Below are 13420 nucleotides of genomic sequence, written 5' to 3'. Positions count from 1 at the left end.
CTTCAAATTAAGTAGATCCCGTGAGCTTTGGTGGGCAGATGTAATGTCCTGGGGTCTAGTAGGACTAGGGGAGGGAGGGGGGGGGGGAACACATACTTTACTTTCTCTAATAATAACCTAAAACATGAACCTTGGTTGGTTGAAAAAAACAAAGTTGTCCTTTAACGTTGGTTTGCAACATTGCTTTTCCAGCCTCGCCACCAGGTGGCAGCAGAGCATAGGATGCTCAGAGTGTGTGTGTGTGTGTGTGTGTGTGTGTGTGTGTGTGTGTGTGTGTGTGTGTGTGTGTGTGGTGTCCACTGGTTGTCAAAGTGGGGTACAGGGACCCTCAGGTGTCCTTTGAGGGGTGTGTGTGTGTGTGTGTGTGTGGGGGGGGTCCCCAGCTAAATGACTGATAGTTTGAAGAAACCAAATGGACCGTTATGGGTCTGTAACTCGTACAAATGGACAGACGGATGTGTACAACCGTGGGTACATTTGGTTTCATTTGTACACTGGCTGAGTTATATTAACACTCAACGGTGTAGATTTGGGTCCAAGAAGAGATAATAATAATAATTATTATGATAATAATAAAAGATAATGTCAAAGAGGGGTCTGTGGCCAAATGCATATCAACCTGGGGGTCCTTGAAATGGAAACAGTTTTTTTTTTTTTTTTTTTTGAGAAACACTGAAATTGTTTGGAATAATAACTATTCAATGCGTTTGACTTCATTCAGTTAACTTAACATTGGCACTGTGCACATTGCTGTGTCTAATAATTATAGTCTCAACACTTTAACATTCAAGTATGTCTGTCAACGTACGTGGAACCTTTGGGCAACTGTCTGTCATGTCTGCATCAAGCAGGAAATAATCGTATGCACGCATGCACATGCACACACACACACACACACACACACACACACACACACACACACACACACACACACACACACCTAGAATGAGTGTTATGCCTACTGGCCATAGTCATTTTGTCTGCGTTCGCTCTCCCTAATTTGTAACCATTTAATGAAACTGTGCCACCCGTTTGATAACACTAATAGTACCAAAGCTACGAGCGTGACGGAAACATGACGGTTACTTTAATGCATACATTTTCTTTTTTGAGACTTTTATCAGACCACCAGTGTCAAATATCTGTCTTTAGTTTGTTTTTTTCTCCCAGGATATAGGTGAGGCTTTAACCCATTTTGGGCGGGAACCCGTTTTGGTGTTAGCATTATGTTATGCTTTAGCTATTGAAAAATAGTAGATCTACAAGCTCATAGCGCGCCACCGACCCCCATTTGAAAAGATATGCCAGGGACCCCCCATAAGAGAAGACTTGTACGGCTCTATAGCAGTGATTCTAAACCCGTTTAATTTCAAGGACCCCCATTTTCACATGCGTATTAGTCTATATAGACGCCCATTTAATGTCATTTCTATCTCTGGGACCCCCAATTTGTAAAATGATTGTAAAATCAATGTTAATGTAACAGAGAGTGTACAAATGGAACCAAATGGGGTCTATTTCGTTCCATTTGTACACTATGGACTGCCCTTAAGGCAGAGAGTGCATAGCCGGAAATGTCGGGCCGGAAACATCCGTCATATATATTTCCCCCCCGGATACGATATTTTAAGACCAATCACATACATATTTCATACACGGAGAATGTAAACAGATTTGTAAAGCGTCAACGTCATTTCCTTGAGCGGTACTTCCGCCAAAATCCACCAATGCACTCTACAGCAGTGGTTCCCAAAGTGGGGTCCGGGGAGTTCCAGGGGGTACCCAGCTAAATGATAGTTTGGAACCAAATAATGTAACTCTGAGAGTGCCTTTTTTTTTGTTTTCGTCGGAAAGTTCAGACTTTTATTTTTTCTCCGAAGTAGAGTTCGGCGAGTCACAACATCTGGGAGTGCAGCTTTCAGAACAAAAGGAGGAATGCGTTTCAGAAGTTGCGAGTGACGTCATGTTGTAGTTGTACCGGAGCTTTCCGACGAAAAGTTCGATGGTCGGAGACAGTATGGACTGCCCTTTATATTGTGACCAGGCTTTTCTCTTCGCAGATGAGTAACCAGTTCAGAGTGTTTCCACAGAAAATGAACTGGTTCAGAATCAGATCACCCTGAAAGTTGGTTTGGAACTGCATTGGAACCAAATGAATGTCTAACAGAACCAACCAAGGTTCCAACTATAAGAATCTAGAACGGAACCAGTCTAGAACCAAAGTTCTTTTAGTGGAAAAGGGAGCCACAGAGAATAAGCCAAACACTGATACATTTACTCAACAGTTGGTACTTTTGGCCCTGATCTGCACCCAAACATGGTGAAATAGCACGGATTGGCAATTCTGTACATACACGCCTAGAAAAAAATATATTACACTAGTTTTTTCACTAGGATTTCAGTGTAATATAACAGAGCTTTGGGGTTTTCTTTAGTAGTATACGGAAGTGCCAATCCGTGCTATTTTGTATGTGGGTTGAGATTGGGTTGGGACCTGTACTTTTACTTTCTGGGCCAGCCATGTCTGTTGGCTGGCTGCTATTGCCATGCAGTTACCCCCCCATTTCTAGGTCATGCTAATCTCTCGGAACAGACAAAAGGGAAGAGATCCTGTTCTCAGATTCCACAGTGACACTAATGGGAACGGGGAGGTGGAACTGCAACAGGCGATAAGACAGTTGATGTAGTGCGTCTGCGTATCGGCAGCTAGTAGGACACACACCGGTGAGGAATCATTCGGCAAGAGCAATCTGCATCGCAAGACGACAAAACTTTCTCTCGCTCTCGGAGATTGTATTTGTAAGTGATGGACGGACCCCCGTGCGCGCGCGTGCACACACACGCACACACACACACACACACACCTCTCCTCAGCATGCAGTGCTATTGTCATGGCAACCAGTGGAATCCAGCTCACCAGCTGTGACAAAAGTCGACTAGATGCAGCGCAGGAAAGCTGGGCTCTCTCTCTCGAACATGGAGGAGACACTAATGGCATGCCTTAACAAACATCACAACCCTGTATATAATAATCATAACGATGATAATAACATTAATGGTAACAATGTCTATATATCACAACAGGATATATTTTTTAAGAACTGAGATCTTTTGGAATATTATAGTGGAGAAAGATGTTATGCCAGGGGTGTTTTTTTTTACTTTGTTGCACACTGAAAATAGCAGATCTAGATTTGCTATTTTTGGTGCCAGACATACATGGACACGTGACCAACTATGGGACAGCAGATCATGGGCGTTGTTTTCTGTTTCCACTGAAAATTCATTTGTTTTCCCATAGAGATTTACAAAGATATGTGTTTTATCAGATGTTTTAAGCCTGTAGAATCAAACCATACAGGATCCTGGTAAATCATGAGCATGAAACCTTTGATTCTGGGGGTGGCGGTGGCTCGGGTACAGTGGCCGGATGGGAACTGCAATTAAGGTTCCCAGTTCGGACCCTGTGGGCTCCCCCCCAGAGTTAGTGTCCTTCAGCAAGACTGAACCCCTAATTGCTCCCGATGAGCAGGTTGGTGCCTTGCATGGTTTCCTCCGAAATCCTTCCTTTCCTCCGTATCTGTATCTATGTAAAGCGCCCTGGATAAAGGCGCTATAAAGATGCACCATTTACCATTTATTCTGTGAGAAAAATTATAAAAGGGATTCAATAAATGTATAATGTATATCATATAATTAAATATTCAATAATAAAAATCTCACAGAATCAAAGTTATTATGACTATGAATCACCAGGATCCTGGATGTCTTGATTGTGGGCCTAAAAACAATTATATAAATGTTATTGTAAAAAAATAATGAATGGCCAATTTTTCAGTGGAACCAGAAAACACTGCTATGTTTATGTTGAGCCTCGTCACCGTAAACTCTGCCATGCAATTGATTGGCAGTTCCGAGCGTGCATGCATTGATCGGTTGGACGATTGATTCATTCGGGATGGTTCTAACAAATGGATCGTATTGAAACGTAGCTCATAGCTTGAATTGTTTTCTACTGTTGTAGTAGTCATGAAAAGGTTCTTTCACTGTTGTTGGTGGATATACACATACATACATATCTCACAGTCACAGTGACTGTAGGTGTACAATTTATACTGCATTGATGGCATTGGTTGCCTTTTAGGGCCTATTTTAGAGCCGAATAAAAGTTGGTTCGGCTCTGTAGAGCCTACAATGTGACGTCATTTGAGGTTCGGGGGGGGCGGGTACCGTCCTAAAGTTGGCTCTTCGGCTTCTGACGAGCCGAAATCATTTCGGCACTACAGCGCCGAAACAGCGGTAAAATAGGAGTATGAATCGGCCCTTAGGCTATAGGCTATGCTGTCAGTATGTCAAGTGTGATATGCACAGAACAATGAATAATGGATTGAGCTGTAGATGCACACATCATGTCTAATAAAGATGGAATAAACGTTGCACTGTCCTGTCTCCAGTCCCAACTCCCATCTTTTTGAGGGGCCGTTGATAATGAAGGGAAAGTTTACATCATGTTGTCCCTCATTATGTCATATTGTCTCATTATTGTTAATGGCATTTAATGTTTGTGTTGGCAAGGTTTGTTTTACCAAGGTTTTGTTCACCATTACATCACCTAATCAACATGACTTAGACTTTAATATATTAGCGCCCCTCACTTTTTATTTTATTGCAGTGCTGTGATTTTTGTATTTTTTACCAGTTTTTATGTGTTTTATGGGAGGTGACAACAGTACTTCATTAGACCCCTTGGTGTTATATTTAGGGTTTCTTCCTGGAGGCTGAAACCTTGACAGTCAAACGTGCCAATGAAAAAAGAAACAGTGATATGGTGACATCACAATATCATCCCCTCCCCCTTTATCAACAGCTGTGCTGTGGGTGCGGCTTCAGTTCAGGTGGATCACCACCCATCACCAACCACCAGGCAAACCTGGCATACTTAATGAGCTGGTAGGCATGTCCACATAAAAAATACATTTTAACAAATACTGTACACCTTTTTTGAAAATATATCTTCCTCATGTACTACTAATACCTGATGATCTTGTTTTAGGGTGAAAAAGATCACGGCACTCCATCTTTCATGATTAATTTGATGATATATTGCCAATAACCCAGTGGGCCATCAATGATGAAAATAGTTTGATCAAGCTGTTTTTGAAGGTAAACATTTTGACTAGCTCACTGCGTGATGCAATTTGTTGTTGGGAAGAGAAAAAAAAAGACATTCAACTTTTAAATTAAATTGAGTCCAAGATGTCAGATGTGTTCTGTTATTATTCTGCGGACTCCCATTTGAAAAGATATGCCAGGGACACCCATGAGAGAAGATAATGTTTACGGCTCTATAGCAGTGATTCTCGACCATTTTAATTTCAAGGACCCCCATGCATTAGGTTAACTACGGACCCCCATTTAATGGCATTTCTATATCTCTGGCACCTGGCTGAATTTATATTGTAAAATCAATGTTCATTTAACTCTGAGAGTGTACAAATGGAACCAAATTGGTTCCATTTGTAGGCTACACTCTCAGAGTTACAGACACATAAGCTGCGGGGACCCCTCCCGGAAAACAAGCTTCCCCAAGGACCCCTGTGGGGTATGTGGGTCCCGGACCCCGCTTTGAGAACCACTGTATAGGCTATATATAATATTACCCATGATTTGAATTAAGTCAACCATTATGGTTGAACATCCTCCCTTTAATAATAATGATAATAATAATTATGTAAATTCTCAATTCATCGTGAGTTCATTCATGATAGAGGCGAGTGTTTGTGTCAAGGCCAGGGTCTCATGAGCACTGCACGACTCACGTACGCGCACACACGCACACACCCACACGCGCGCAACACGTACACTCTCTCTCTCTCTCTCTCTCTCTCTCTCTCAGACACAGCTGCAGATAGCTACATGATGATTATCATTTTAGTTTGACCTAAAACGCAGCATAACGTGTTTGTTTGTTTGTTTGAAGAACACGTTTTTGTCTCGAAATCACGAATGTCACTGAATTATCAACTGTCAAACAAAGTCATGAAAAAATATTAAATGATAAACAGAAGAGAAAAGCAGGACGTCACGTATAGTGGAGACGCTAGGCTACATGATGGACCACTGCAGGACGTAAACAATGGAAGCTACAGGCTATTTATATAAACTGTTGTTTGCTGCATGCTGCGTCAGGTAAGCAACTGTCACTTAGTTACAACCTAGCCCTGAAACATGACTGCCATGATATGAGAGTCATGAACCATGGCTATACTTACAACCTAACTTTGTTTACACGAGAATTGAAGGCAGCCCACATGCGGCCATACAATAATAGGTTATCCATTTCATCATTAGGCTATCACAATTTAATATCCATGACTCAGGTTTAAATTCACAATATGGAGAGAGTAGCCTATTTGGCAAACCATTTTGTCTTGCTTACATTTTAATCATGACACCACATGACAATAAACTATTTTATTATTCACATTTTTATGTCCACAAACATATATAGCTACATTAGCCAACAACATGATGTTCTTTTATCTTGTTTTGAAATAAGTGTAAACTGATGTTGAGACATCTAGCCCAGTGACCTTTTCATGTCAATGACCCCAAGTTGTCACAAATTGGCCCGCGGACCCCCATTTGAAAAGACATGCCATTTTATTTTGTAAAATCAATGTTAATTTAACTCTGAGAGCGTACAAATGGAATTATTTCCACTCAGAGTTACAGACCCATAAGGGTCCATTTGGTTCCAAACTACCATTTAACTCTCTCAAGGACCCCTGGGGGTCCCCGAACCCCACTTTGGGAACCACTGATCTAGCCTACAAGCCTCACACCAATCTGACTGAGATGCCCCATAATGTTGAACTTGATATCTGTCTGTCAGTCCTTTTTTGAAAAGATCAGAGAATAGTATTTGTTCCTCTTGCCTTTTTCCTGATGATTGATGACAACCCCTGGGGTTGTGCATTCTGGTGGTGTGTGTGTGCTGTCTGCCCTGCAGCTCCTGAGTGGATGGAAGCCGTAGCGCAGCGAAGGGCTGTCAGAAGAGAAGAGTCATCTCATCTACAGAGTAAGTTGTCTGACCTCTAGCCCATTTTGACATGGGAACGGTTCTGCAAATGTCTTCTAAATCCTGACAGTTTTCTTGAAAAAGCTATGTTTTTCTACGTCAGTCGTTCTCAAGCACTTTCATGTCACTTTTCACAATTCTTACAAAAATAGCAGACCTACAAGCTCATAGCGCGCCACTCGGTGGCGCGCTATGAGCTTGTAGATCTGCTATTTTTTCAATAGCTAAAGCATAACATAATGCTAATACCAAAAGGGGTTCCCGCCCAAAATGGGCTAGTATGGATATGCTATGTGCTTCCAAAACGATTTCACGTCAAGGACCCCCAAATTGACACCCATTAGCCTGCAGACCCCTATTTGGAGAGATGTGCTATAGGGGGACCCCCAAGATTGTTACGGCTCTAGCAGTGATTCTCAACCCGTTTAATTTCAAGGACCCCCCAGTTTGACATGCATTAGGCTATTATTTGTGAATCGAGTGTCCCCCTGGGTGAGAGCCAGTGCAGGGATTTACAGGGCAGCCACGGGTTAGTTTTAACCTGCCACGGGTTATTTTTAACCTGCCACGCATGTCGTAGCCTCGGAAACCCAGACGTTTTTATTTCCAGGGAGAAAGACAAAAAAGTCTGGGTCCGAGTCCACTTCAATTTGGCATAGAGTAGCACAAACGTCGATCACTCTCTGCTGATTTCTGATCGTCTGCACCTTTGTTAAATTGACGCACACATGGACACCCGTACACACACACACACACACACACACACACACACACACACACACACACACACACACACTCCTCTCTCTCTGTCGCTCTAATTAATTAGTCTCATGTCCAGCAGCTGCGCACAGTTTCTCCCGGCGGATCCTGCCGGGAGTTGCCTCTATGCCATAGAAATCATAGGTGAGTTCCAGGCTACGCATGTCGGTATTCGGGAACCACGGTTGAGTTTTAACCCGGCCACGGGTTAGTTGTAACCGTCCACGCATGTCGGGAGCGACATGTGTGTTGTCGGACTGAGGTCTGTCGGATTGTTAGTATGTCTAACCAATGTATGCACCCCGCCCTCCTCCTATCTAGCGTCGCTCAGGGTCTTGGGAGCTGCAGTGTTGTTGGCTCCGCTGTCACGCCACTGCGTAGGTGGTGCGCTTCTCGCCTTCTCCCCTTTTTTGCCCAAGGAAGCTTACACAAGGAAAAGTCCTGGTCACGTGACTGGGCTGTGCCATGACGCAGAGCTGCCAACCTGCACACATTTTGTGTACCAACCACGCAATTCTAGGCGTATAGACACCTAGAATTGCGTGGTTGGTACACAAAATGTGTGCAGGTTGGCAGCTCTGCATGACGCTCTCTGTGGCAAATCTTGCACTGGAAGTTGGATGAAATACATGGCAGTGGATGGAGCCGGCTGGACCAGCTCGTTAACAAACACTATTTATGAAACATTGAGTCTTTAGTCATTATAATCAGTTCAGGAATATAAAATAAGACGTATCACAGGTTGTTCGTTCCCTGGCTTTGCCCTGCTTGGCCCCTGGGTTGGCTCAGTTGGTAAATCTTGTACATTTTTGCAGATGTGTAACAATAATTTTACTCTTGAGTGTAACATGAAATCAAATGAACCCGTACGGGTCCAATTTGTACATTTTTTTTATTTTTAAGTAAAGTAAAACATCCACAAGCAGTGCGTGAGCCGTGAGCTGCCTCTTTTATTACGAGCCTGAGCCACTTGGCCTTCATACCGTAGACACTTTTTGTCACTAACTCACTGGGGGAAACTTCTTGTTTTGAAAATAGATTGACCTTTTGTCTCATCCGCTGTGGTGAAGGTTTCACACTTTAACAGAGTTCCACAATAGGGTCAGTGAGGCCGCTGATTGCATCCCTGACCTTGCCTCACACACACACAGTCATGCGGTCAACAATTGAAAAATATCAGCCTATGCGAGAGAGCGCCGCTATGGGGCTTTTTGAAAGATGGGTTTTGTCAGACAGTCAAGCTCAAAATGTTCCATTTTAAAAGGTTTGGAGTGGACCATCTTGGTGCTGTTTAAATGCCCCTGTATAAGCTAAGCTATGGGTTTTGTCAGACAGGCAAGCTCCATTATGTTCTATTTAAGAAGGTTTTGGACCATCCTCATGGTCCAAAATCTAAAATATCTAACACCACATAATTGCACACATGAAAGACCCCAGGGAAGTGTTCTAAATCTTACAAACGTCATTAACATATATTATAAAGGGGAAGTGTCCCTTTAAACATTTCTTAAATCGTTCTTTGATTTCCTCATGAAATTACTTTGAAAAAAATCATGGAATTCTGTTTTTAATTGATGAAAATCAACACCAACGACCCAGTGGTTGGGAACCAGTGCTCTAAAAAGACCCACAGGCACGACTTCTTTGGTCCATCCTGTTCCACACTATAGTCTCTGCAGCGACAGAATCTTTTTTTCCTTTTTATAATCTATTCATGAAATACCCTTTCTCACTAAGCTACATGGTCTTGGAAAAACCTTTTCGCTTGAATCCCACGATGCTCCCCCTCTTTCACATCCAGCGAGCCAGCGAGAGTTCACAGTTTCACAGTATCAAAGCAGTTCAGTTCATATCACACAGAAATCTGTGCGACCCTGTAGTACAGTGTGACATTATGCAAGAAGACTGCTGTTAAAGAAGCAGCTTGGAGGAGCCAGTTATTAAACCATTATGGGGCGGGAACCCCTTTTGGTGTTTCAAAGCGTTATGTCATACTTTAGCTATTGAAAAATAGCAGATCTACAAGCTCATAGCGCGGCACTCTCCGAGCTTGTAGGTCTGCTATTTTAGAAAAATCGTGAAAATGCGGCAAAAAATCTTTAAAGATATTCTTTCAGAGCGAACGTTTTTAACTCATATCTTTGCTTCTGAGGGGTTCCTGGAATAACATATTTTCAGATGTGGGGGGGGGGGGGGTCGATGAAATATTGAGCACCACTGATACAGAAACACGAGCTATTTCAGAAAACTGTCAGGATTTAAGTCGGGCCTAAATGGGTTAAAGGCTTTGGGCGAACTGCATCCCCACAGAACAGTCGCGTTAAACTAAAGTCTCGTAAGGTACAGTGAGGAGACAGAGATAAGTGCCTTCATGTGTTGTGCTATATTATCCGACTGCATTGCGCACACCAGTGTGGTTTTTGGCAGCAAATTTTGATTTTAGTGTTAGTCACAGTCTCTTGAATAGTTTTAATTTCGTTTTAGTCACATTTTAGTCACCTGGAATGTTTTACTGTTGGTCTAGTTTTAGTCGACTAAATCTACAGTTTAAAATGTGTTTTGGCGGGCCTCGATGCCATCCTAATGACTGATTTTACACTTGCTGAAAATAGCAGATACAAGCTCACAACGCGTCGCCGCGTTGTGAGCTTGTATCGGCTATTTTCGGCTATTTTTGGCTATTTTCAGCATGCAACCAATTGTAAAATGACTTCTACTGGATCTCTTGTCCACTAGTCCCTTCCTAACATTTTAGTCTAGTTTTATTTGTTGACGAAATTGTCAGTGTATTCAGTGTAGTCTTAGTTTTAGTCAAAAAAATTTCATTCAGTTATAGTTCATTATAGTTTTCATTCAGTTTCCGTTTAGTTTTCGTCAGTGAAAAAAGGTAGACGACGAACATTTTTCGTCTTGGTTTTAGTCGACGAAATCAACACTGGCGCACACCAGTGGTTTTCAACCCTTTTCATACCCAGGTCCGATTCGCCATTTGAGTCCGCGGAACCACCATTTGATGACATTTAGCCTCTCGGGGGGGCCCAAAACCACAAGTCCTGATGCTGTATCGATGTTGGCAGGAGAGATAACAGGCAGACGTTGATGAAATAACAATTATTCTACATTCTCTAATTGTGTATGGACCTCTTGTAAATTAATCCATTCTGGGCGGGAACCCCTTTTTGTGTTAGCACTATGTTATGCTTTAGCTATTGAAAAATAGCAGATCTACAAGCTCATAGCACGCCACCGAGTGGCGCGCTACGAGCTTGTAGGTCTGCTATTTTTGAAAAATCGAAGAATCTGATCTCAGGTCAGAATGGGTTGATCAGACCAGTGTGTGTCCAGTGGAAACCTCGTATGAATCTGATCTCAGGTCAGAATGGGTTAAGTAATGCAGATCTATGTTTATCAATTACGGGTCCATTTGGTTTCCTTTTACACTCTCAAGAGTTAATTAAAGATCTATAAGGGTCCATTTGGTTACCAACTCTCTCCATCATTTAGCTGGGCCCCCTGGAAGCCCCTCAAGGAGGCGTACACCGTCCCTGCATTATAAAGCAATCTTGTGCCTTATTATGTGGATTAAATGGTGAAAAATCACACCTGTGTGAAGTGAGAGGCGCTCTTATCGTCGTGTATCATCAGACACACATGACGTAAATTCTCCATTCATTGTCAATGGGATTTATATACAGGTCTAATGTTTGTTTTTAGTTTAAATGTTTGTTTTAAAAAACGCCATTGACAATGAAGGGGAAATTTACGTCATCTTGTCCCTAACACAAACGTCATCATTACATCACCTAATCATAGCATGATACGATCGCCCCTCACTTCACACAGGTGTGATTTATTTTTGGTGGTTTTAAGACGAAAATCTGAATATAGGAGCGCCCCTCAAAAATGGAATGATCCACCAGAGATTTGTTATGGATTAGTGTGTGCTGTAATGTGGGTAGTTGCGAACGCAGTGAGCCACTTAGTATGACAGCAAGGGCTGAATGTCTGTGTGTCACGCTGTTACACCACCCGCCCGCCACCAGAGGGCGCAGCTAGACAGCAAGGGCTGACGCAGCTAGACAGCAAGGGCTGAATGTCTGTGTGTCCCGCTGTTACACCACCCGCCGCTGCTTAACAACGACACTGTCTGTAACTTGCTCGCTGTTACACCACCCGCCGCTGCTTAACAACGACACTGTCTGTAACTTGCTGTACTAGGCCCAACATAAAAATAATACTGTCACAACGACACTGTCTGTAACTAGGCTATGTGTACTAGTGTGTGCATATGGGCTAACGTTAGCTAAAACTAGGCTATGTGTACTAGTGTGTGCATATGGGCTAACGTTAGCTAAGCAGTCACAGTCCTGTTTACTGCTGCTCAACAACGACACAACAGAGGGCGCAGCTAGACAGCAAGGGCTGAATGTCTGTGTGTCCCGCTGTTACACCACCCGCCGCTGCTTAACAACGACACTGAATGTCTGTGTGTCCCGCTGTTACACCACCCGCCGCTGCTTAACAACGACACTGTCTGTAACTTGCTTGCTGTTACACCACCCGCCGCTGCTTAACAACGACACTGTCTGTAACTTGCTGAACGACACTGTCTGTAACTTGCTCGCTGTTACACAACCCGCCGCTGCTTAACAACGACACTGTCTGTAACTTGCTGTACTAGGCCCAACATAAAAATAATACTGTCACAACGACACTGTCTGTATATATATATATATATATATATATATATATATTATGGGGTTAGCGGTGCTGAGCCTTCTCGTGGCGGCCCTGTTTTCACTAATTTCACAGTACCACACACTTCTCACTAATTCGTAATTTATTCTAATTGTTATTGCAATTTACGATCTGCGTTCGCTTCCCGCGTTCTCGCGTCTTACTTGTAGTAGTCCAACAGTGGTTCTCAACCAGTGGTCCGGGGACCACCAGTGGTCCTTGAGGGGGTTCCAGGTGGTCCCCATGCTAAATGATGGAGAGTTTCTAACCAAAATGGACTCTTATAGGTCTTTAACTCTTTGAGAGTGTAGAATGAAACCAATTGGACCCTTATACAGGTCCATTTGGTTTCATATTACACTCTCAAGAGTTACATTATTGTTACTTAATTAGTTAAGTTAGTTTACAAGAAGTCTACTCATATTACACAATTAGAGAATGTAGAATAATTGTTATTTTGATCCAACGTTTGCCTGTTAATCAAATTAAGCATTGAACTGTGGACATAATTATTCTTTAGTTTTGGGTCTGCAAGGCTAAGGGCCGATTCATACTCCTATTTTAGAGCCGAATAAAAGTCGGTTCGGTGCTGTAGAGCCTACAATGTGACGTCATTTGAGGTTCGGGGGGGGGGGGGGGGGGTACCGTCCTAAAGTCAGCTCTTCGGTGCTACTGAAAACTTCTGACGAGCCGAAATCATTTCGGCACTACAGCGCCGAAACAGCGGTAAAATAGGAGTATGAATCGGCCCTAAAAGTCATCAAATGGTGGTCTGTGGCTCAAATTCAGAATAAACTAGAAAAAGTGCCCTTCTGGGCACAGGTCTCCACCAGGATGAGCAGA

The sequence above is a fragment of the Protomyctophum parallelum genome, assembly GCF_964188405.1.
Source record: "Protomyctophum parallelum genome assembly, chromosome: 22".
NCBI lineage: Eukaryota > Metazoa > Chordata > Actinopteri > Myctophiformes > Myctophidae > Protomyctophum > Protomyctophum parallelum.
Note: the sequence above shows the minus strand (reverse complement) of the source record.